Source organism: Octopus sinensis, linkage group LG11 (genome assembly GCF_006345805.1).
Source record: "Octopus sinensis linkage group LG11, ASM634580v1, whole genome shotgun sequence".
In the NCBI taxonomy this organism is placed as follows: domain Eukaryota; kingdom Metazoa; phylum Mollusca; class Cephalopoda; order Octopoda; family Octopodidae; genus Octopus; species Octopus sinensis.
Genome location: NC_043007.1, coordinates 17,870,786 through 17,893,014, shown reverse-complemented (window position 1 = coordinate 17,893,014; position 22,229 = coordinate 17,870,786). Strand labels below are relative to the sequence as shown.

General features: G+C 40.6%; 1 protein-coding gene across 2 annotated transcripts in view; it reads right to left on the bottom strand.

Moving 5' to 3' along the window:
• Positions 1-10,663, bottom strand: part of LOC118765331 — a 37,929-nt gene extending 27,266 nt beyond the window's left edge. For both annotated transcript variants that reach the window (XM_036507133.1, XM_036507134.1), the window contains exon 1: positions 9,404-10,663. The gene's annotated coding sequence lies outside the window, so the exon portion shown is untranslated. The remainder of the gene's footprint in view (positions 1-9,403) is intronic.
• Between the last annotated feature and the right edge of the window lie 11,566 nt (positions 10,664-22,229).

The window sequence follows — 22,229 nt, the reverse complement described above, 5'->3', positions numbered from 1 at the left end:
TGTGGTTCGTAAGTAAGCTACTTACCACACAGCCACTCCTACACCTAGCTACTTACCACACAGCCACTCCTACGCCTCCTACGGTTTCTTCAGGTTATGTTGACATCTACCTTTGGCTTTCAAACCTAACTTCCGGGCTATAAAGATCGAGATTCCATTTATCAGATTGTTGGTGTCTGAGATGTTGTCAGCCCTGATATCACAAGTGATATCCTTTATCTTCCTGACCCATTCATTGAGTTTCTTACTGTCTACTTTTTAAAACTCCGTATGAAAGTTCTGTTCACCAGAGATCCAAATATCAATGATTTCATTTGAAATGGACATCTGTTCCTCCGTTCTCTCATCGCTTTCCTGATCAATTATCTCAGTCTCATTCTTGTTTTCTTCCTTTAACTCTACTGCCATAGTACCAGTATCTGCATTTTCTCCTTCATCCTTCCGTTCACCGCTGGTCTTACTATCCCTAAGCACCCGTCTCTTAATGCTTTCTAGTTCAACTGGAGATAACCATTCATTCTTTCTAATGGCCCTAGCTTGGTCACATTGATTTTGTTCACTCAATTCAAATAGGCTTCTGTCGCTCCATGCCCTGTGCATTCTTTTCCTATATCTCCTAGCGGGTACTTCATTATCATTTCTCGGATTACCCAGAAAGTAGCACTCCATTACATCATCATCATCGTCATCATCATCATCATCATCATTATTATTATTATTATTATTTTTATAGCGTGCTTTCACTTCACTACCGAGCACAGCTCTGTGTGCCTTAGGTATGTGCTGTGGTTTGCTGTGATGCTCTTATGGTTACTGTATTGAAAGCGTTTTGCGTAGGATGTGTGCAGTGCCCAGTAGTGCAATTTTCTGTATGTTATAAATATTTGTAAGTCCTGGTGTTTTTGTTATGTATTTGTCTGAATATTTTTTATCATACCTAATGCGACTACTATGACAGGAATTGTTTCTGTTTTTAGATTCCATATTCGAGTTACCTCTATTTCCAGGTTTTTGTATTTTGAAAGTTTCTCCATTTCTTTTACAGAAACGTTGTTGTTGTTGTTGTTGTTGTTGTTAAGAAGAAGAAGGTAGCGCGCTGGACGAAATTTTTTAGCGGTGTTTCGCCTGTCGTTACGTTCTGAGTTCAAATTCTGCCGAGGTTGACTTTGCCTTTTATCCTTTTGGGGGCCGCTAAAATAGGTACCATTTGAACACTGGGGTCGATGTAATCAACTCATCTCCTACCCCAAAACATGCTGTCCTTGTTGCAAAATTTAGGAAAGGCGGTGAGCTAGCAGAATCGTTAGCACGCCGGGCGAAATGCTAGTCGACTAGTCCTCTTCCCGGAAATCTGAGGGCTTGTGCTTCCAGGAGAAAGGGTTAGTATTACTATTATTAAGGTGGCGAGCGACAGAATTGTTAGCGTAGCGGGCGAAATGCTTAGCAACACTTCGTCTCCCTTTACGTTCTGAGTTCGAATTCCGCCATATTTGACTTGGCTTTTCATCCTTTCGGGGTCGATAAATTAAGTACCACTGGGATCGTTGTAATCGACTTTCAGGCCTTGTGCCTATAGTAAAAAGGATTATTATTATTATTATTATTATTATTATTATTATTATTATTATTATTATTATTATTATTATTGAGTAAGAGAGCAGTGCATGCCATGAAAGTGACACTGGGGTAAAATATACGAAGCCCAGTATACCCATCATGACTACCCGTCTGATAAAGGTACACCAGGCACATGCATCACAGCCATATGTGTGCGACATGGCGATCTCATATCAAGATAAGCAGCACATGACCTTGCAGGTGGGGCCCAGTTAGAACTTTCTTCTGGTCGAGTAACCCATCCCGCTCAAAAGGTCCCTGAATAAGGGTTGTTTAAGGATGTTGAATGAAACACCCATGTTTCCAGAGGTGAATTATCCAAACCTCTAAGAATTCCTTTCAACATATGGCTATGATGCTCCCCCACTACTTCTGCTCATGATGAGATGCACATATCGTCAACCACTAAGGGACATTCTCAACGGGTTATGGTCAAACAACTGACAAGCAAATCTGTGGTATTGAGCAGAATATTTGTTGTAGCCCATCTTTTATACCAAGACAAAACAATGTACATGATAACACTTCCAATAAGTTAAGATCAGAAGCCATGAGAGCCACTGCCTGGTACTGTATCAGGGCATTTATTATTATTATTCAGTAGTTTTATTTTTATAGCGTGCTTTCACTTCACTACCGAGCGCAGCTCTGTGTGCCTTAGGTATGTGCTGTGATTTGTTGTGATGCTCTGATGGTTATTGTATGGAAAGTGTTCTGCGTAGGATGTGTGCAGTGCCTAGTAGTGCAATTTTCTGTATGTTATATGTGTTTGTAAGTCCTGGTGTTTTGTTATGTATTTGTCTGAATATTTTTTTATCATGCCTAATGCACCTACTATGATAGGAATTGTTTCTGTTTTTAGATTCCACATTCTGGTTACCTCTATTTCCAGGTCTTTGTATTTTGAAAGTTTCTCCATTTCTTTTAGAGACACGTTGTCATCTGCCGGTATTGATACATATTATTATTATTATTATTATTATTATTATTATTATTATTATTAATATTATTATTATTATTATTATTATTATTATTATTATTATTATTATTATTATTATTATTATCTGGGCCTGATATGAGGATGCAGCATTTCAGCAGAAGACGACAAAGCACTTCTGAAGAAGGCCCATCCAATCGATGCCTAGAGAAACAAGCATAATCTGATTATTTTTTATGAGAATAAAAATAAGTAGCAGGTGAGTAGTGGGGGTTGGGCTCGATGTAAACGACTTCCACCTACCGACAAAACAATTACTGGCCTTGTACTAAAATTAGAAATAATTAGAAAGAATTATAATGACAATAACGACACTGATGACACCCCCCTCTCCCTTTCTCTTCCTTTCTATCTCTCTTTTTCTCTCCCTCTCTGTTTGTCTGTCTGTCTCTCTCTCTCTCTTATTATTATTATTATTATTATTATTATTATTATTATTATTATTATTACTATTTCAGACATGGTTCACCTGAATAGAGCTAATATACAAATTAAGTATACTATCTTCACAATGTGGCACACACGCACGCACACAGGCAAACACACAGACACATGTATATATAAGTACGTTTATTAGTATACATATACATATACATATATATATATGTGTGTGTATGTATGTATGTATGTATGTATGTATGTAAGTTTGTATGTATGTATGTATGTATGTATGTATGTATGTATGTATGTATGTATGTACGTATGTACGTATGTACGTATGTATGTATATATGTATGTAAGTTTGTATGTATGTATGTATGTATGTATGTATGTACGTATGTACGTATGTATGTACGTATGTATGTATGTACGTATGTATGTATGTATGTACGTATGTATGTATGTATGTATGTATGTATGTATGTATGTATGTATGTATGTATGTATGTATGTATGTGTGTATGCATGTATGTATGTATGTGTGTATGCACGTATGTATGTATGTATGTGTGTGTGTATGTATGTATGTATGTATGTATGTATGTATGTATGTATGTATGTATGTATGTATGTACGTACGTATGTATACTTGGGTTCAGTTGAACCAAGCAGCCTGAAAAGAAGTTATATATGAGATATATTTAGCAAACGAAAAGGTAAAAATTTGAGGTGTGCATTAGTTCATATGTTCTGCAACGTGATGATCAAAGATGTGAGACATTTTGTATTGCAAGGTGAGAGAATTGTGCGATCGTTGCATGAAATGTGGGCGAAATGACAAAAGCTTTCTTGCCCTCGTTGACACTGAAAAACAAAAGTAGAGGCTTGGGAGTTCTAATTACGAAATATTGCTGAATGAGGACGATGTATGGGAGCAAAAGAGCCTTCCCACTGAAAAACCCAATAGACGTACCAGACATTCAACTTGAGAGCTGTGTTTAAAGCGAGACTATAAGGTTTAGTTGCATAGTCTGTGAGGTGGTACAGAGGACGGTGCCGCACCCAATGACTGGTATAGCAGTATCTTCAACATCTGTAACTATGGCAAAGGTGACGCTCAAGGGAAAAGCAACTTTTAGGCATTAGATTTTTGGACCAGGTTACGAAAGCTATTGAAAGAGTTAAAGTACAGCTCATTAGGAAAAGAATTAATTCGGGTTTATGCATGGACGGATACTACCAACAGTTTCTTACTTTTGCGACAACTGCAGTTGTCATAAGCTAAGAGTAATCTCTCCTACCTAGTTTTTGTCGGCTTAGAGAAGGCCGTAGACAAGGTTCTGTAATCTGTAGTCTGATATTTGCTAATAGGTTTAGAGGATAGATCAATGGCTTGTGACAGCTGTACAAGCTAAGCAGGGGTTGTCATCAGGAAGGTGAAGGCTAACAAAGAATCCTGCGAGGAATTTAGCATACAGGTTGGTGTTCATCAATGTTCAGTACTCATTCTCTCTTTGCTTGATATAATTTCCCATCCACAATAGATGTATTTAAGATCAGTTGCCCATAGAAACTCCTGTTCTTATGGACAGCAAATGACCTAATCACATGGTGCAAAGGAAAAGTAGTGCCAGTATATATGAGTGAGACAACTAGATGCTGAATTTGTCAAGAGAACCAGTAATGACAAACCAAACTCAAAATCTTTAATGGAGCATCTCCCTCCATTTATTGGTTTGATGAATGGCTGCATAATTTTTATTGAGTTCATCAGCCAATACGGTCAAGGTAACCTCTATACACAAAAGGTAAGATCCTGAAGTGACGTAGCGAAATAAGCTATTGGCGGCTCGGCGATAGGACAGGTAATACTGGTTTAGGCGGAGCAGATCCTTTTTGGTCTAACATCTGTCTGTCTGTCTGTCTGTCTGTCTGTCTGTCTGTCTCTCTCTCTCTCACACACACACACACATTATATGAAAGAGAGTAGGGGAGAAAGAGATAGATAGATAGATAGATAGCAACCTCAGTTCTCGACCATCTGAAAGTCTGTTCTAAAATCTAATTGTTCGAGAACCGAATCATTTTTTCCAATTACAATTAATGTAAAAAAAGATTAATTCGTTTCCAAGCACCAGATGAATATATATTTTAGTATTAAAAACGTTTAGATTATTTACATTATTTATAATTGACGGATATTTGTCCTTATCTTGTGTGTTGTTAACACGTTTCGGCTGATATACCCTCCAGCCTTCATTAGGTGTCTTGGGGAAATTTCGAACCTGGGTTCTCATTCCTAAGGTATTTTTTGTTGTTGTTGTTATTGTTATTCTTCTTCTTCTTCTTCCTATTATTATTATTATTATTATTATTATTATTATTATTATTATTATTATTATTATTATTATTATTATTATTATTATTATTATTCTGGTCACTGCCTGGAATCGAACTCAGAATCTTGGGGTTAGTACTACGCCATATACCTGTGAGCAATTATGGAGTGAATTTTTGGTCTTATAAATCTAATATTCTCCTATCCTTCCTTAATACGGTTCCCATATGCTGCTCATATCTGCACTCGGTCTGCTCAGGAGGTTGTTGTGTCCTAGCATATGTGCTGCTTCTTTTAGTTTTCGTATTTTCCAGTGGTGTTCTCTGTCTATTATTTTAACTTCATCCCACAGGGGAAGGTGGTCTCCAAGTTTCCAAATGATCAGCTATACCCGATTTATCAATATCTCCCCGTGTTACAGCTTTGCGATGTTCCTCTACCCTTATTTTGAGGGGGCGGCATGTTTCGCCTTTGTATAACCTACCACAGCTGCATGTGATAGAGTACACGCAGTTCTTAGTCATATTCTCTTCTATTAGTGGTTTTACTCGGAGATATTTGCGAAGCATTTTAGTGGTATTTTTTTTCTTGCAGATATTTTTTGAACACTCGGGGCAAAAACTTAATGAATCCACTCAATAAAAAATTGTCTGGTTACCCAAGCCTTCGTATTAGCCCGTCACATAACAGGCTATTTACTCTTCATAACATTGTTTCTTTTGAAAACCCTCGGGTTATCGCAATGGTAAACAAGCAATGGCTTGACCTTGAAATCGCCACTTGCGTTGCCGCATAGCAAAGAGTAAGTCTATCTTTCATTGGCAATGCTTTTTCCTCCTTAGTAATATAGGTCCTATTTGGCATTCGTTTCAAAAATAATCCTGTTTCATCCACGTTACACACTTGTTGGGGGAGATAACGTCCTTCCCTTATCAAGTCACTAAACTCAGTCACATATTTCTCAGCCACTTCCTTGTTTGAACTCACCGCCTCTCCATGCCTAATTACACTTATGTATTTCACTTATCTTACATTTCTCGAACCAGGCTCTACTAGCTTTGGATTCAAAAGTATCACTTTCGGTACTTGTACGAGGGGTTTTCTTTACTAGATCATTATAAATTTCTAATGCTTTCTCACAAATAAATGCTGCACCGATACTGTCACCTGCTAACTTTTTCTCACTTATAGAAGTAAGCAATAACTTTTCCACTTCTTCGAGTATCTTTGGTCTTTGTTTATTAATAACAGTCATTCCTTTTGCAATATCAGCTGCTTTTATCACTTCCTTATTTTTTAGAATAGTAGATATTGTCGACTTAGGCATACCGCACTGCACAGCGAGATCTGACACACGAACGCCATTTTCGTGTTTTGTGATGATTTCTTTCTTCACTTCACTTGTTTTTCTCTCAAATTTTCTTTTCCCTTTACCAGTATCACTGCTATGATTCTTTGGAGCCATGACGAAGAGCTAATGAAGGGAACTGGAAAAGAAAAGTACAACACAACACGGCGGTCGACTCAGAAATGATTCCGTTCGGGTTAACTTGGTTCGGCTCGGTTCGGCAATGTTGCTCGGAAACCGAAATTTTTTTTTAGAACCGAGGCATTTTCATCTCGAATTTTTTGTTCGAAGTGAAACGTTCGAGAACCGAGGTTGCTTTGTAATGCATACATATGAATACACACGTTTATGTAAGTGTGTATGTATGTGTAAATTTGCTGCCCAATTATTGTCTCATCGTCGTCATCGCCGTCGTCGTCGCCGCCGCCGTCGTCGTCGCCGCCGCCGCCGCTACTGTCGTCGTCGTCGCCGCCGCCGCTACTGTCGTCGTCGTTGTCATCACCACCACCACTGCCAATCATTTTACACTATTTTCCATGCTATCATCTGGTTGTATGGTTCGATAGGATCCGACAGGTCGGAAAGGGGAGCACGTCTTGCTGTAATGTCTCAATTTTAGGCACGGTTTCTACGGACTGATACCCTTCCAGGCACCACAGAGTACTGGGCACATTTTTTTCGTGCACCAAAACTATAGAGATTGTCTTACTATCGGTAAGACTAAAAAAAAAAAACCCTCACGCACTTTGTGGTCACTGTTCGAGTCTTTTTTTGTTTCTTTTTTACCAAAATCCTACAAAGAAACTCCTTCAGTGAATCTGCACTCGAGGGGTTACCTTGTAACTCATAATGTGAAAGTGTATTAGTAAATGCATGATGAAAAAAAAAACATATTTATTGTTGTAAGAGGGTGGTAATGAAGAGAGTAACAGAGAGAAGAGTATTAAGGAAGAATAATGGGAGAGGCAGAGGTGAGAAAATGGGAAGATAAATGTCATGGATCAGTGTGAAAGAAAATGGTAAGGGCAATAGGGTGGGGAGAGATGGAACCAGCGATGACCAGGAATGACCAGTGATGATGTGGATCGGTCCGTTTTCCATGGTTACATGAGTTGGACGGTTCATCAATGTTCGAGTTGATTCTTGGAATTAACTAGGTTTATTGTTGAGAAAGGGGGATGGGAAGAGGGGAGATTAACAGAGACAGTGTTAGGGAAGAGCTTAAATAGTGTGGGAAGGGAAACGGTAGTGCCAAGGGTTAGTGTGATAGATAGATAGATAGATAGATAGATAGATAGATAGATAGATGTAGGCGCAGGAGTAGCTGTGTGGTAAGTAGCTTGCTTATTAGCCACATGGTTCCGGGTTCAGTCCCACTGCGTGGCATCTTGGGCAAGTGTCTTCAACTATAGCCACGGGCCGACCAAAGCCTTGTGAGTGGATTTGGTCCACGGAAACTTAAAGAAGCCCGTCGTATATATGAATGTGTGCGTGTGTGTGTGTGTGTGTGTGTGTGTGTGTGTATGTTTGTGTGAATGTGTTTGTCCCCCCAACATCCTCGCAACTTAGCGGTTCGGCAAAAGAACCGATAGAATAAATACTAGGCTTACAAAGAATAAGTCCTGGGGTCGATTTGCTCGACTAAAGGCGGTGCTCCAGCATGGCCGCAGTCAAATGACTGAAACAAGTAAAAGAGAATAAAAAAGAGATGGACAGAGAGAGAGAGAGAGAGAGTGTGTCAAAGAGTGATAAGGGTAGTGGAGATGGGTTGAGTAGGAGATGCAGTGCCACCCGAAATTATATGTGGGTGGATTAAAGTGGTGCACTGGGGAGAGATAAGGTGTTGATGAGAAGCCAGAGCGTAATTGTCTGGTTACCCAAGCCTTCGTATTAGCCCGTGACATAACATGGTGACAGAAGAATCAAGGAGACGGATAAAGGCAACTGGCTATCAACTGTCTTAACTCAAGCGTCATTATTAGGAAAGATAACGAGAGGTTTAGGTAATAAGATATGGATGGAAGATGTATGAATGGAGAATATTCAATATACATAATTCGGGTGCTTTCCTCTCAATCATGTTCAGTTATGGACATTATGATACAGTAAATAGAAGAGACGATGTAGAGATGAGACGGTCGAGCTGGCAGAAACGTTAGCACGCCGGGCGAAATGCTTAGCAGTATTTCGTCTACCGTTACGTTGTGAGTTCAAATTCCGCCGAGGTTGACTTTGCCTTTCATCCTTTCGAGGTCGATAAATTAAGTACCAGTTCCGCACTGGGGTCGATGTAATCGACTTAATACCTATGTCTGTCCTTGTTTGTCCTCTCTATGTTTAGCCCCTTGTGGGCAATAAAGAAATAGGTATGAAATAGATACAATGGATAAAAGAGATTGACAGAATAGTCAATAGGCAGGGTGGGTTCGTGTGCTATGAAACAGGCTTGGAGCGTGTGTTCACGAACTATTTTAACGAGTGTTTCGTCGAGTTTACCCTGATTGACGGGTCTCCTGCAACACTGCGTATTACCAGTCAGCACACACCTCTGTCATATCCGGCACGCTCTAAACTGTCTGTCTGGTTGCTTGTTTTTTGTTTTGTTTTGTTTTTTTTTGCTTTGCTCTTGTTGACTCCAGAAGGATAAAAGAAAAGGTCACTTTAAAAATAAACAACAACAAAAACGAAGAAAATAAAATTGTATCTGGAAATATAACCTCACCTTCTAGTAGACCTTGGCAAACACCTGATCCTGGTACTCCTACTTATTGCTGCTGTGCTGCTGCTGCTGCTACTGCTGCTGTTGTTGTTGTTGTTGTTGTTGTTGTTGTTGTTTATGAGTGTTAACTTTGACAGAATCGAGAAAGATTTTTTTGAAGAAAAGAGGAAATGAAAGAACCGAGAGAGTAACTAATCCAAAGTTATTTTCTTGTTTCTTGGTTGTTGTAAGCATTTAATACACAAAATGTGTGAACTCTTCAGGGACAACAAGTATTTTTTTTTTTTATTTTAGGGTTCCAGTATTACAGTATCTCTGTCGTGTCCATTTAAAAATAGGGATGTTATTTTTAGAAAGAACTGACGATTATTGCAAGAAGGATGAATGCTCGCCAAGATTTTCCTTTGTTGGCTCAGATAGAAACTGCCTTGTTCGCTTGTATTGTGTTAGAGTCTATCGACAGGTAGCAAAACTACGTTTGTTGGATCATCTTCGCACCCAAAATATCTGGTATGTTTGCTAATTTAGTAGAGTAGTCTGGAATGTAATGAGTTTATAATGTTTATTATAAGCACGTTATTTATTTAGTAAAATATCCAAATTCCAATGTGTAGCTTTTCAATGCAGAAAACCAAAACTGCTGCTTCTTTCACCTCTGTTAGTGTCAGTTACCAAAGAATATAGATGTTTGTTTTGTTTTCTTCATTTTCATTTTCCGCTTTTTACTTTGCTATTAACTTATTTGCATAGAGTCAGCAACTGTTTTGGTTTCTAATTTCAAAAACTGTCTTGAACAGCTTAAAAATTCTTCGTGTCTATAAAGATCATGAAAGATTTAATATATATAAGTTTAGTAGAATTATGTTTTGAAATGAAGCAGTAAAAAAACAGGACCTATAAAGTATCGGTTGGGTTCACTCCTAAAATAGAATTTGATAATCAATGTGTTACCAGTTTGTAATCCAGGGTCAAAAATGGGTTACATATATCTGTCGCAATGTCAGTCGATAGGACCACCAATGGTTATATCAGTCGATATTAAAGAACTGCTCCATCTTTTCAAGGGGACACTCTGAGTCAATCACTGGGGTTTGTAGAAACGTAACTTGTGAGGAGCGAAATGTGTAGTCGTGAAGTTTGGCGGTGCACTGAGGGTGGGGATGATGGGTGGTGCAGATGGAGATGGTGGTGATGGCGCTAGTAAAGATGGTTCTTGTGGAGGTAGAGGTGGTGGTACTGCTAGTGCTGATACTAGTGGTATTGGTTCTGGTGAAGGTGGTGGTGGTGGGGGTGGGGGTGGTATCGTTAGTGAAGGTATCGCTGGTGGTAGTGGTGGTGGTGGTGCTGCTGCTGTTGGTGGAGGCGGCGTCGGTGGTGGTGATGGTGGTGATGGTGGTGGTGTGGTGGTGGTGGTGGTAGTAGTAGTGGTGGCGAAGGTAACATTAATGGAGCTGTCGCTGGTGGTAGTGGTACTGGTGGTAGTGGCGGTGGGGTTGGTGGCAATGGAGCTGGTGGTGGTGATGCTGGTGAAGTGCTGGGGAATGAAGTGGTGCCGATGATATTAGGGGAAATTATGACAGTGCATAGAGAAGGTAGTGGTTGAGATGGTGGCAATGTTACAGGTGTTGGTGTGTAGGGAATGTTGTGGAGATGAGAGTGGCGGTGGTGGAGGTTGTAGTTGCATCTGTCAGAGCTTGGGATCATTGCAGTAGTGAAGATTACTGTAGTGTTGTTGTTATTGTTGTTGTTCACATTGGTGGTGATTTCAGAATGTTGTTGATGATGATGATGATGATGATGACGACAACGATAGTGATGATGGAGGTGGTAGTGGTGGTGGTTGCACTGGTGATCGTGGTGTTGTTGTTCTTGGTGGTGGTGGTGGTGGTAGTACTCTGGCGGTGATTTAAATGGTGGTGGTAGTGGTGGTGGTGGTGGTGGTACTCTGGCGGTGGTTTAAATGGTGGTAGTGGTGGTGGTGGTAACTGGAAGACATTTTTTTTAAAAACTAATATTTGCTTTTATCAATAAACCAATCAATATTTTCTTTAAATACTAACAATTAACTAATTTCCCCTTCAACCCACCCCGACCCATCCCCCCTACCTTCCTCGGGTCTTATTCAGTCAAAATATCAAAAGATTAAATCATAAAGCAGACGCTGCCTGGTGGATGGTGCTCTGTGTGTGTGTCTGTGTGTGTGTGTATGTATGTGTGTGTGTATGTGTGTGTGTGTGTGTGTCTGTGTGTGTGCCTGTGTATGTATGTGTGTGTGCATGTGTGTGTATGTGTGTGTGTATGTGTGTGTATGTGTGTGTCTGTGTGGTGCATATATGATCGGGTGAGGGAGAAGGGGGGGAGCAGATTTTGATGCATATCTCTCAATATTATTATGCGTAGATTCATGGGTGTATATATGTGAGTGTATATAGATGTGTTGTCATCAATAAAAAGATTACATCTGTTGGAGTTCGTGTTGCTGCTGTTATCGTTCATGTTGTTGTTGTTGGTGGTGGGGGTGGTGGAGGTGGTGGTGGTAGTGTTACAAAAACAGTTTCTCCCCACCTCTACCTTATCCCACCCGCTTCTTCTCCCATTTGCTCTTCCTTCCTCATCTCTCTCCTTTCTCTCTCTTTCTCTCCTTTCTCTCTCTCTCACCTTTCTCTCTCTCTCTCTCTCTCTCTCTCTCTCTCTCTCTCTCTCTCGTGTTCCTTCTCGTATAAATGCTGTTGCTTCCCTTCTTCCCTTTTTCCATATCTCACCTATTTGATCTCTCTCTCTCTCTCCCTCTCTATTTCTTACTCCTTTCCTCTCTCTTTCACTCTCCCCTCCCCGCTCTCTCTCTTTCACCCTCTTCTCTCTCTCTTTCACCCTCTTCTCTCTCTTTCACCCTCCCCTCTCTCTCTCACACAAACACTCTCTCTCACACACACACTATCTTTCTCTCTCTCTGATCACTTCCAACCACGACCACCACCACCTCTGCCAAATCTTTCCTCTTCTTTCTTCCACTTTCCTGTCTTTCTTCCCTTCTCTATCATCCCTTGCATCCACTCCTACACCTCCTTTTCTTCACAACAGTTCTCCTCTTTCTTTCTCTCTCCCTCTTACCAAGCGCCACACACACACACACACACACACACACACACACACACAGCCTCTGATGGGACCATTCTTCAATACAGGGACTTCCAGCTGCCTCAGCATACAGAAACCAGTAAAGGTATATGGCAGTGATACAGGACACACAGACACTCACACACACATAAACACACATATACACACTCACACACACTTTCACACATACACACACACATACAAACACTCATATACCCACACACTCTCACCTACGCACACTCGCACACATACACACACACACACACACACACACACACACAGTTCAACGAACGAGAGAGGCAGTTGGCAGTGTTTTGGCTTTAAAAAATTTTTTTCGTCGATTTATAAACGCTTCACTGAACAGCAGACATTTATCCTTTGAGACAATAGCAACGATTTCTCCCGCCGAGAATCTTCCGCTTAAGAAACGCCCCCACCACCACCACCACAAGTGCAGCAATAATCTTTCCAAAATGCATCACTGTCATGACCACTACCACCCCCACCTACACCTACTTTTTTCTCTCCAAGGCAAATTCTATATAAACATACCTCCAACACCGCCACCGATACCAAACCATCGTCACCATCCCTAACAATCTTTTTTTCAAGAGATTTTTATATAAACTAATCGACATCACCACCATCCTCACCATCATCATCATCATCATCATCACCACCACCAACATCACCACCACTACCATCGCCGACCCTGACAACAACAACAACAACGACAAAGGTAACAATCTTTCTAAGAGGTTCTTACACAAATGCATCACCGCCACCGCCACCACCACCCCCTACAATTATTGCAACAACTTCTCCAAGGCAACATATCACCACTACCATGACTGCTGCAACAGCAACAACAAGTGGAGGCGCAATGGCCCAGTGGTTAGGGCAGCGGATTCGCGGTCGTAAGAACGTGGTTTCGATTCCCAGACCGGGCATCGTGTTTATTGAGCAAAAAATACCTAAGCTCCACGAGGGGTGGGGGTGGACCCCGCTGTACTCTTTCACCACAACTTTCTCTCACTCTTTCTTCCTACTTCTGCCACAAAGCAGAGGAACCATGGTGTAGCCCACTATGGTGTGGTAAACTTTCAGACCCTAGTCTAGATTGCGAATCCTCTGTACCCCAGGATGGTTCAGCTCTCCACCCGTTAAAAAGTCACCGTTTACGGAATGAGGATAACAACGTAGCTTTCGCGCCCGTGCAACTGCCAGTCTATCGCGTGTGGTGGAAGGATCTTCAAGTTGCCACACGCACTTTTAGTAGCTTAGAGTAGGCTCGAATTAGAGATTATTCTTTTGTGGCTAATGGCGTGAGTCCTGATTGGAAGAGGAAGAAGACAACAGCAACAACAATAGCATCTATGAAGCGTCTTCATAAACACGCTACTGGATATGGAAGCACTCCGTCGGTTACGACGATGAGGGTTCCGGTTGATCCGAATCAACGGAACAGCCTGCTCGTGAAATTAACGTGTAAGTGGCTGAGCACTCCACAGACACGTGTACCCTTAACGTAGTTCTCGGAGATATTCAGCGTGACACAGAGAGTGACAAGGCCGGCTCTTTGAAATACAGGTACAACAGAAACAGGAAGTAAGAGTGAGAGAAAGTTGTGATGAAAGAGTACAGCAGGGATCACCACCATCCCTGCCGGAGCCTCGTGGAGCTTTTAGGTGTTTTCGCTCAATAAACACTCACAACGCCCGGTCTGGGAATCGAAACCGCGATCCTATGACCGCGAGTCCGCTGCCCTAACCACTGGGCCATTGCGCCTCCACAAACACGCTACTACTATCACTGTCACTGCTACAACTTCTAGAGACTTCTACATAACACAACAGCACCACTACTATCACCCTCACGACAGCAACAGCAACAACAACTAGCAGATATTCCATCTTAAACCTTCCTTAATACCTTTCACCAGGAATTTCTTATCAATTCCGTAGTTGTCTGAAATTGAAACCCTGTCACCATCACTATGGTGCAGGCACGGCTGTGTGGTGAAGAAGCTCGCTTTGCAACCACATGATCGCGGATTCAGTCCCACCGCACAGCATCTGGGCCGCCCAATGCCTTGCAAGTGTGAATTTCGTAGACGAAACTGTATGGTAGCCCGTCATACATAAATACACACATACGTACGTACGTATGTATGTTTTCTTTCTCCTTTTAATTCAGAATAGATTTTGACCGGCCACCTGCTTAATAGCAAAGTTGTGAATGAAAGTACAGTGTGCTGGTCATTATCCCTTAAATCTTAAAAAGGTATTGCAGATTTTTACAGTCCCAGACAGCGTGATCATTTGCAGTGTAGGAATTAGGGATTTGCGTTCTCTTCTCAAGAACCCAAGTTCAGCAATACTTTACTCTAGACGAGTTGGCATATACCTTGTTGCTCCAATGATAATAGGTATGAAGCTGAAAGTGCTTAATAATGGAAGGCAAGGTTTATGATATCGGAGGAATATCATCTCCTTCCATCATTCTTCTTGTTCTTTCTGTAGTTCAGGCTTCCGGCAAGCGAAGAGAAAAGACTGCAAGTACAACTGCTATTTACAACTGGTTTCTTTACAGGAAAGGTGAAGTGTGCTGCTCTCAGCTACTATCTTAAGCTCCGTTAGTGGGGGCGCATTGCCTCTGGAGGTAGACAGGCAGAAAACCACAGCCAGTGGTGGTGTTCAGCCAGTGCGACTGTGTTGTGGTGTCGAAGAAGAGGAACGTAGCGGCAGGCGAAATACCGTTAAGCATTTCGCCCAGCGTGCTAACGATTCTTATTTCTTTATTACCCACAAGGGGTTAAACATAGAGTGGACAGACAAACGGGTTAAGTCGATTATATCGACCCCACTGCGTAACTGGTACTTATTTAATCGACCCCGAAAGGATGAAAGGCAAAGTCGACCTCGGCGGAATTTGAACTCATAACGTAACGACAGACGAAATACCTATTTCTTTACTACCCACAAGGGGCTAAACACAGAGAGGACAAACAAGGACAGACAAACGGGTTAAGTCGATTATATCGACCCCATTGCGTAACTGGTACTTATTTAATCGACCCCGAAAGGATGAAAGGCAAAGTCGACCTTGGCGGAATTTGAACTCAGAACGTAATGGCAGACAAAATACCGCTAAGCATTTCGCCCGGCGCGCTAACGTTTCTGCCAGCTGCCTGTTGTTACTCTTCTTTCTTTTCATAGTCGTCATCGTCGTCGTCATCGTCATCGTCATTGTCATTGAGTTCCCTTTAGTTCAGTGTTCCTTCTGTTTTGAATTGCAACAAATGTTTGTAGTTGGGAGTTGATGATATCATTGCTTTTTGTTTGTAGTGTGTGCGTGTGCGTGTGTGTTTGCTTTGCGGTTTCAAAGCAATAATAATAATAATAATAATAAAATTCAATGAAATAGATTGACATTAGTTTCAGTTGGTCCACATTCCATTGGATGATTAAATAAATACACAGAAATAACCTCAAGATTACGTCGTCGTCGTCGTCGTCGTTGTTGTTGTTGTTGTTGTTGTTGTTGTTGTTGTTGTTGTTGTTGTTGTTGTGTTGTTGTTGGTGGTGGTGGTGGTGGTGGTGGTGGTGGTGGTGGTGGTGGTGGTGGTGGTGGTGATGTTGCTTCTCTCCACCCATCCCCTCAGCTCCGTTATGTTGCTGAGTGTGGGTGTGTGCTTGCCACTGGTTTTTGAGGTATTGATTCAAAAATGAGGAAATAAATACAGAGAGAGATTTATTTATGAAGTAGCAAAATCATAAGATTGTGTTTTTACTTCGTTGTTTTTCTTTCTTTTTTATGAATGATCAATAATATGTAGAAAAAAATAACATGCAATAGGCTGCGGGCATGGCTGGTGTGGTTAAGAGACTCGCTTTGCAACCACGTGGTGTCGGGTTCGGCCCCACTGCGCGGCTATTTGGGCGAGCGTCTTCTACTGTAATACCAAGTCGAGAAATACCTTGTGAGTGAAGCCATCGTATACCTATCTATCAATAGTGTTTGTGCGCTCGCGCGTGTGTACGTGTTGTATTTCTTATTTCTTTACTACCCACAAGGAGCTAAACATAGAAGGGACAAACAAGGACAGACAAACGGATTAAGTCGATTACATCGACCTCAGTGCGTAACTGGTATTTATTTAATCGACCCCGAAAGGATGAAAGGCAAAGTCGACCTCGGCGGAATTTGAACTCAGAACGTAACGGCCGACGAAATACCCCTTTCTTTACTATCCACAAGGGGCTAAACACAGAGAGGACAAACAAGGACAGACAAACAGATTAAGTCGATTATATCGACCCCAGTGCGTAACTGGTACTTATTTAATCGACCCCGAAAGGATGAAAGGCAAAGTTGACCTCGGCGGAATTTGAACTCAGAACGTAGCGGCAGACGAAATACCTATTTCTTTATTACCCACAAGGGGCTAAACATAGAGGGAACAAACAAGGACAGACATAGGTATTAAGTCGATTACATCGACCCCAGTTCGTAACTGGTACTTAATTTATCGACCCCGAAAGGATGAAAGGCAAAGTCGACCTCGGCGGAATTTGAACTCAGAACGTAACGGCAGACGAAATACGGGTACGCATTTCGCCCGGCGTGCTAACGTTTCTGCCAGCTCGCCGCCTTTGTACGTGTTGTTTTACGCCTGTTCCCTTAGTATCACTTGGTAACCGGTGTGGGTTTGTTTATATCATCTGTAAACTAGCTGTTTGGAAAAAGAGGCCAATAGAATACGAGTAGGGTCAAATTTTAAAAGAAATAATTACTGGTGGGGGGGAGGTGAGTTTCTCAACTAAAACTCTTTATGATGGTGCCCCAGTATGGCCGCAGTCCGAAGACTGAGACAAGTCAAATATAAAACATGATTGATATTATACAGAAAGAATAAGTTGTACAATTCCGCTTCTCACTCATTCTATTGTCCATGGAACATTGAAACGTCTTAAACTCTGTCTCCACCGATTTATTTTAGTCTTGACTGATACGCAAATCATCCTTCCCGAACAACTTTCAGAACCAATAGAAGGGAGGAGAGGGCTTAATGTGGTCGGGAGCATGCAAGAAATAGCAGACAAACTGAAAGAAGCCCCTCGTATATATATGTGTATATATATAGTTAATCCAAACATGAAAACACAAAGAGAAAACACAACAACGCGAGGACGTGGAACAAATATAATATTATTGGACGCTCAGGAAGGAAGGGAAGAAGGAGGATTTAACGTTTCGAGCGGAGCTCTTCGTCAGAAACATAGGAAAAGGAAAGATCCAGAGAAGGGAAGACGGGGGCAAAATCGCCAACGGTACACACGCGAAGGATGACCACTAAGTGAACGTAAGCTTACGTTCTGGCGTTTGCTAAATTTTCTCGAGAACATTCCTTTCTTAGTGGTAAGACCATAGGGGGGGGGTCGACTTCTAGCATAATGGATGTCCACTTAGTGGTCATCCCTCTTATATGCATGTAATATCATTTTTCTGAATCTTCAGATTTTTCTACATGCTAGACCGTTGGTTTTTAATTGATGCTAATCAAATTAATATTCAATTTTCACAACGTTCTTTATCTAACCTTATAGAGTTGTTCACTTTGATTTCTTGACCGTGGCATCTTTATTGTAACTCATCAGTAACTTGGCTGTAACGCATTGATTGTGACATGTTGGTTGTGTCTTGTTGACTGCGACTTGTTGATGTTACACGTTGATTATAACACGCCTGTGACTTGTTGGCTTGGTTGTAACTTGACTGTAACATGACTGTAACGTGTTAATTGTGACTTGGCTGTGACATAATGACTGATTTATGGACTGTAACTAGTCTGTAACTTACATGTGGTTTGTCGGTTGTAACTTGTTGACTGTCACTTGTCCCCACTGAACTATTCAATGCCAAGCAACAACAATAACAATAACAACATCCTTCGGCATACAATCTGTGTACTTTATACCATTATTTTAGCAAGTAAGGTCAAACAGTAGGTGGAAGAATCAGTAGAGCAATTGAATTTAGCTACCCACATCTTTGAGCTCTGAGTTCAAATCCTGCAGGGATTGACTTCTCTGCTTTATCAGATGACAGCATAAGTACTAGTCAAGTACTAAAATGCAATCTAATGGATTATAATCTCCCAAAACCCACAGTAGCTGAAACCTGGAATATAAAGTCCTTTCTTGATCTTGGTTAATTCGGAATCTTAAAGTGTAATTCCTTGAATGCTCTTCAATGTAAAATATCTGTCAATAATGGTGGAAACCTTGGCAAACAGACTGAAAATGATGGGATTTAGCTTTAAAACTATTAAGTATTCAACTAAATGACCCCTAAGTACAATTTAGTATTTTAATTTTGAAATTTAATTAAGTGCTTTGCGTTGACTTAGCATTTTATCCTAATTAATTCTCCTGAGTAATGTTGCACTATATGATACCAACGCAAATAAAACATTTATACATCTATATTCTATGATATTTAAAAGTTAGATTAGAGAAGAAACAAATAAATTCTATCTTGTAATCTGCATGATAAGCAATAGTTATGTTATTATTGGTAAGAAGCTTCCTTCCCAACCACATGTTTCCAAGTTCAGTCACACTATAGCCTCGGACCGACCAAAGCCTTGTGAGTGGATTTGGTAGACGGAAACTGAACGAAGCCCGTCGTATATATATACTCTTTTACTCTTTTACTTGTTTCAGTCATTTGACTGCGGCCATGCTGGAGCACCGCCTTTAGTCGAGCAAATCGACCCCGGGACTTATTCTTTGTAAGCCCAGTACTTATTCTATCGGTCTCTTTTTTGCCGAACCGCTAAGTAACGGGGACGTAAACACACCAGCATCGGTTGTCAAGCAATGCTAGGGGGACAAACACAGACACACAAACACACCACATATATATATATATATATATATATACATATATACGACAGGCTTCTTTCAGTTTCCGTCTACCAAATCCACTCACAAGGCATTGGTCGGCCCGGGGCTATAGCAGAAGACACTCGCCCAAGATGCCACGCAGTGGGACTGAACCCGGAACCATGTGGTTGGTTAGCAAGCTACTTACCACACAGCCACTCCTGCGCCTATATATATATATACTCCTTACTCTTTTACTTGTTTCAGTCATTTGACTGCGGCCATGCTGGAGCACCGCCTTTAGTCGAACAAATCGACCCCAGGACTTATTCTCTGTAAGCCCAATACTTATTCTATCGGTCTCTTTGGCCGAACCGCTAAGTTACGGGGATGTAAACACATCAGCACTGGTTGTCAAGCAATGTTAGGGGGACAAACTCAGACACACAAAACACACACACACACACACACATACATATACATATATACGGCGGGTTTCTTTCAGTTTCCGTCTACCAAATCCACTCACAAGGCTTTGGTCGGCCCGAGGCTATAGTAGAAGACACTTGCCCAAGGTGCCATGTGTTTGGTAAGCAAACTACTTACCACACAGCCACTCCTGCGCCTATATATATATATATATATATATAGAGAGAGAGAGAGAGAGAGATGGGGGGGAGATGTATGTATGTATTTGTATGACTGTGTTTGTCCCCACCACCATCGCTTGACAACCGATGTTGGTGGGTTTACGTCCCCGTAACTTAGCGGTTCTGCAAATGAGACCGATAGAATAAGTACTGGGCTTACAAAGAATAAGTCCTGTGGTCAATTTGTTCGACTAAAGGCGGTGCTCCAGCATAGCCACAGTCACATGACTGAAACAAGTAAAAGAATAAAAGAATATTTGATACAAAGAGAATTTAAAATTTCATACTTTGCTGATGCTGTTGTAATAAAGCCAAATTACGACCAAGAAAATATTGTGGATGTGAGTTCCAATTACAATCATGACAAAGTGTAGTCTTTTATATTACAATTTGTTTATAAATTACTAGCAGTATCGCCCGGCGTTGCTCGGGTTTGTAAGGAAAATAACTATATAAGCATTTTTAGAGAGTTATAGCCAAAAAATAGCAAAAAAATGCATTAAAAATGGAAAAAAAATTATGTTAAATTTTTTTTTAAATCGTTGACTCATCGTAGACGCGCGCTAATACCCAGAAGGGCTCGATATGAATCACGACTATAAGATACCCGCTTTTGGTTACACTGCACCGCAAAATGTGGGAGTAGTTAGGAATCTAAATCGTAGGAGACAGACACACAACTTTAGTTTTATATATAGATATTCTGTTGTGTCTGGGGAGAGTAATTTTCTTTTTGTGCCTTGTAATGTAACACACTCACCAGTAAAATTTCCACTTATTTCTTATTTTTATTTTCCTAAAATTTTCGTTGCATCTTGCAACCTTTTCAATAGAGAGTCAAGACTATTGAAGTCAAGACTATTGAAAAGGTTGCAAGACGCAACGAAAATTTTAGGAAAATAAAAATAAGAAATAAATGGAAATTTTACCGGTGAGTATGTTAAATTATAAGGCAGAAAAAGAAAATGACTCTCCCCAGACACAACAGAATATGCTTCAACACACGAACTCATATAAAGAATCTTGCAAACCAAATCCAAAAACGAAATATAAATTATAATTTAATCACTAATGCTATGGAAAAAGGCTACGTTCCACACACACACATATTTTGATCTAAGTAATAATCATAAGATTCATTCCAATCAAATTAATTCCATTATATCTGCAGAAAATTCCTGACCTTATAGGAAGAAAGAGCTCGTTAGTATTGTGAAAATCCTGACGGTTTATAACCTCTGCAATCATATCTGTACACTATAATGAAGCAAGCTATCTATTGATTCGTTGGAAATATGTAACTTTTACTGCCCGCACTTGACTAAGACATTTAAGGTTCACATCAATTTCTGAATGTTAATTTCTTATCCATCTCTAAACAAAAAATAGCAAAAACGTTTATAAATACTTTATAAAGAGCAAAATGAGTTAGAATAAAGAAATAGATGTGCCAGCTTTCTAACAAAAAAAGTAAAGATTGTCAAAATATAATAATTATTTCTTTACTGCCCACAAGGGGCTAAACATAGAGGGGACAAACAAGGACAGACAAACGGATTAAGTCGATTACATCGACCCCAGTGCGTAACCGGTACTTAATTTATCGACCCCGAAAGGATGAAAGGCAAAGTCGACCTCGGCGGAATTTGAACTCAGAACGTAACGGTAGACGAAATACGGCTATGCATTTCGCTCGGCGTGCTAACATTTCTGCCAGCTCGCCGCCTTTTATAATAATGGCGCAAAATGAGCAGCTGTCAAAGTTTACCATATTTTACTACAAATTTTATACTTGACGACCTAATACAAATCTTTTCCTGTAATTTTCCAGGTGTAATAACTTAAGAATACTAATATGCATGCGCCTGCATTTTTCATTGTAATAATATACATGCACGCACGTGTGTGTGCGCGCACTCGCGAGTAGTCTTAGCTCTGATGATTAAAGACGGTGGGAAAACATCTTCTTCTTGTCTTCAGAGAACAGAACAATAATTGGGAAATATCTAAAAGCTCTGTATCGGGAAAAAGCGTTCTTCATCGGAGATGCACCATTATTCTTTGGCTACTCAAAGAATTTTGAAAGTAAATCGATATACATACATACATACATACATACATACATACATACATACATACATATGCATATATATATATATACACATACATACA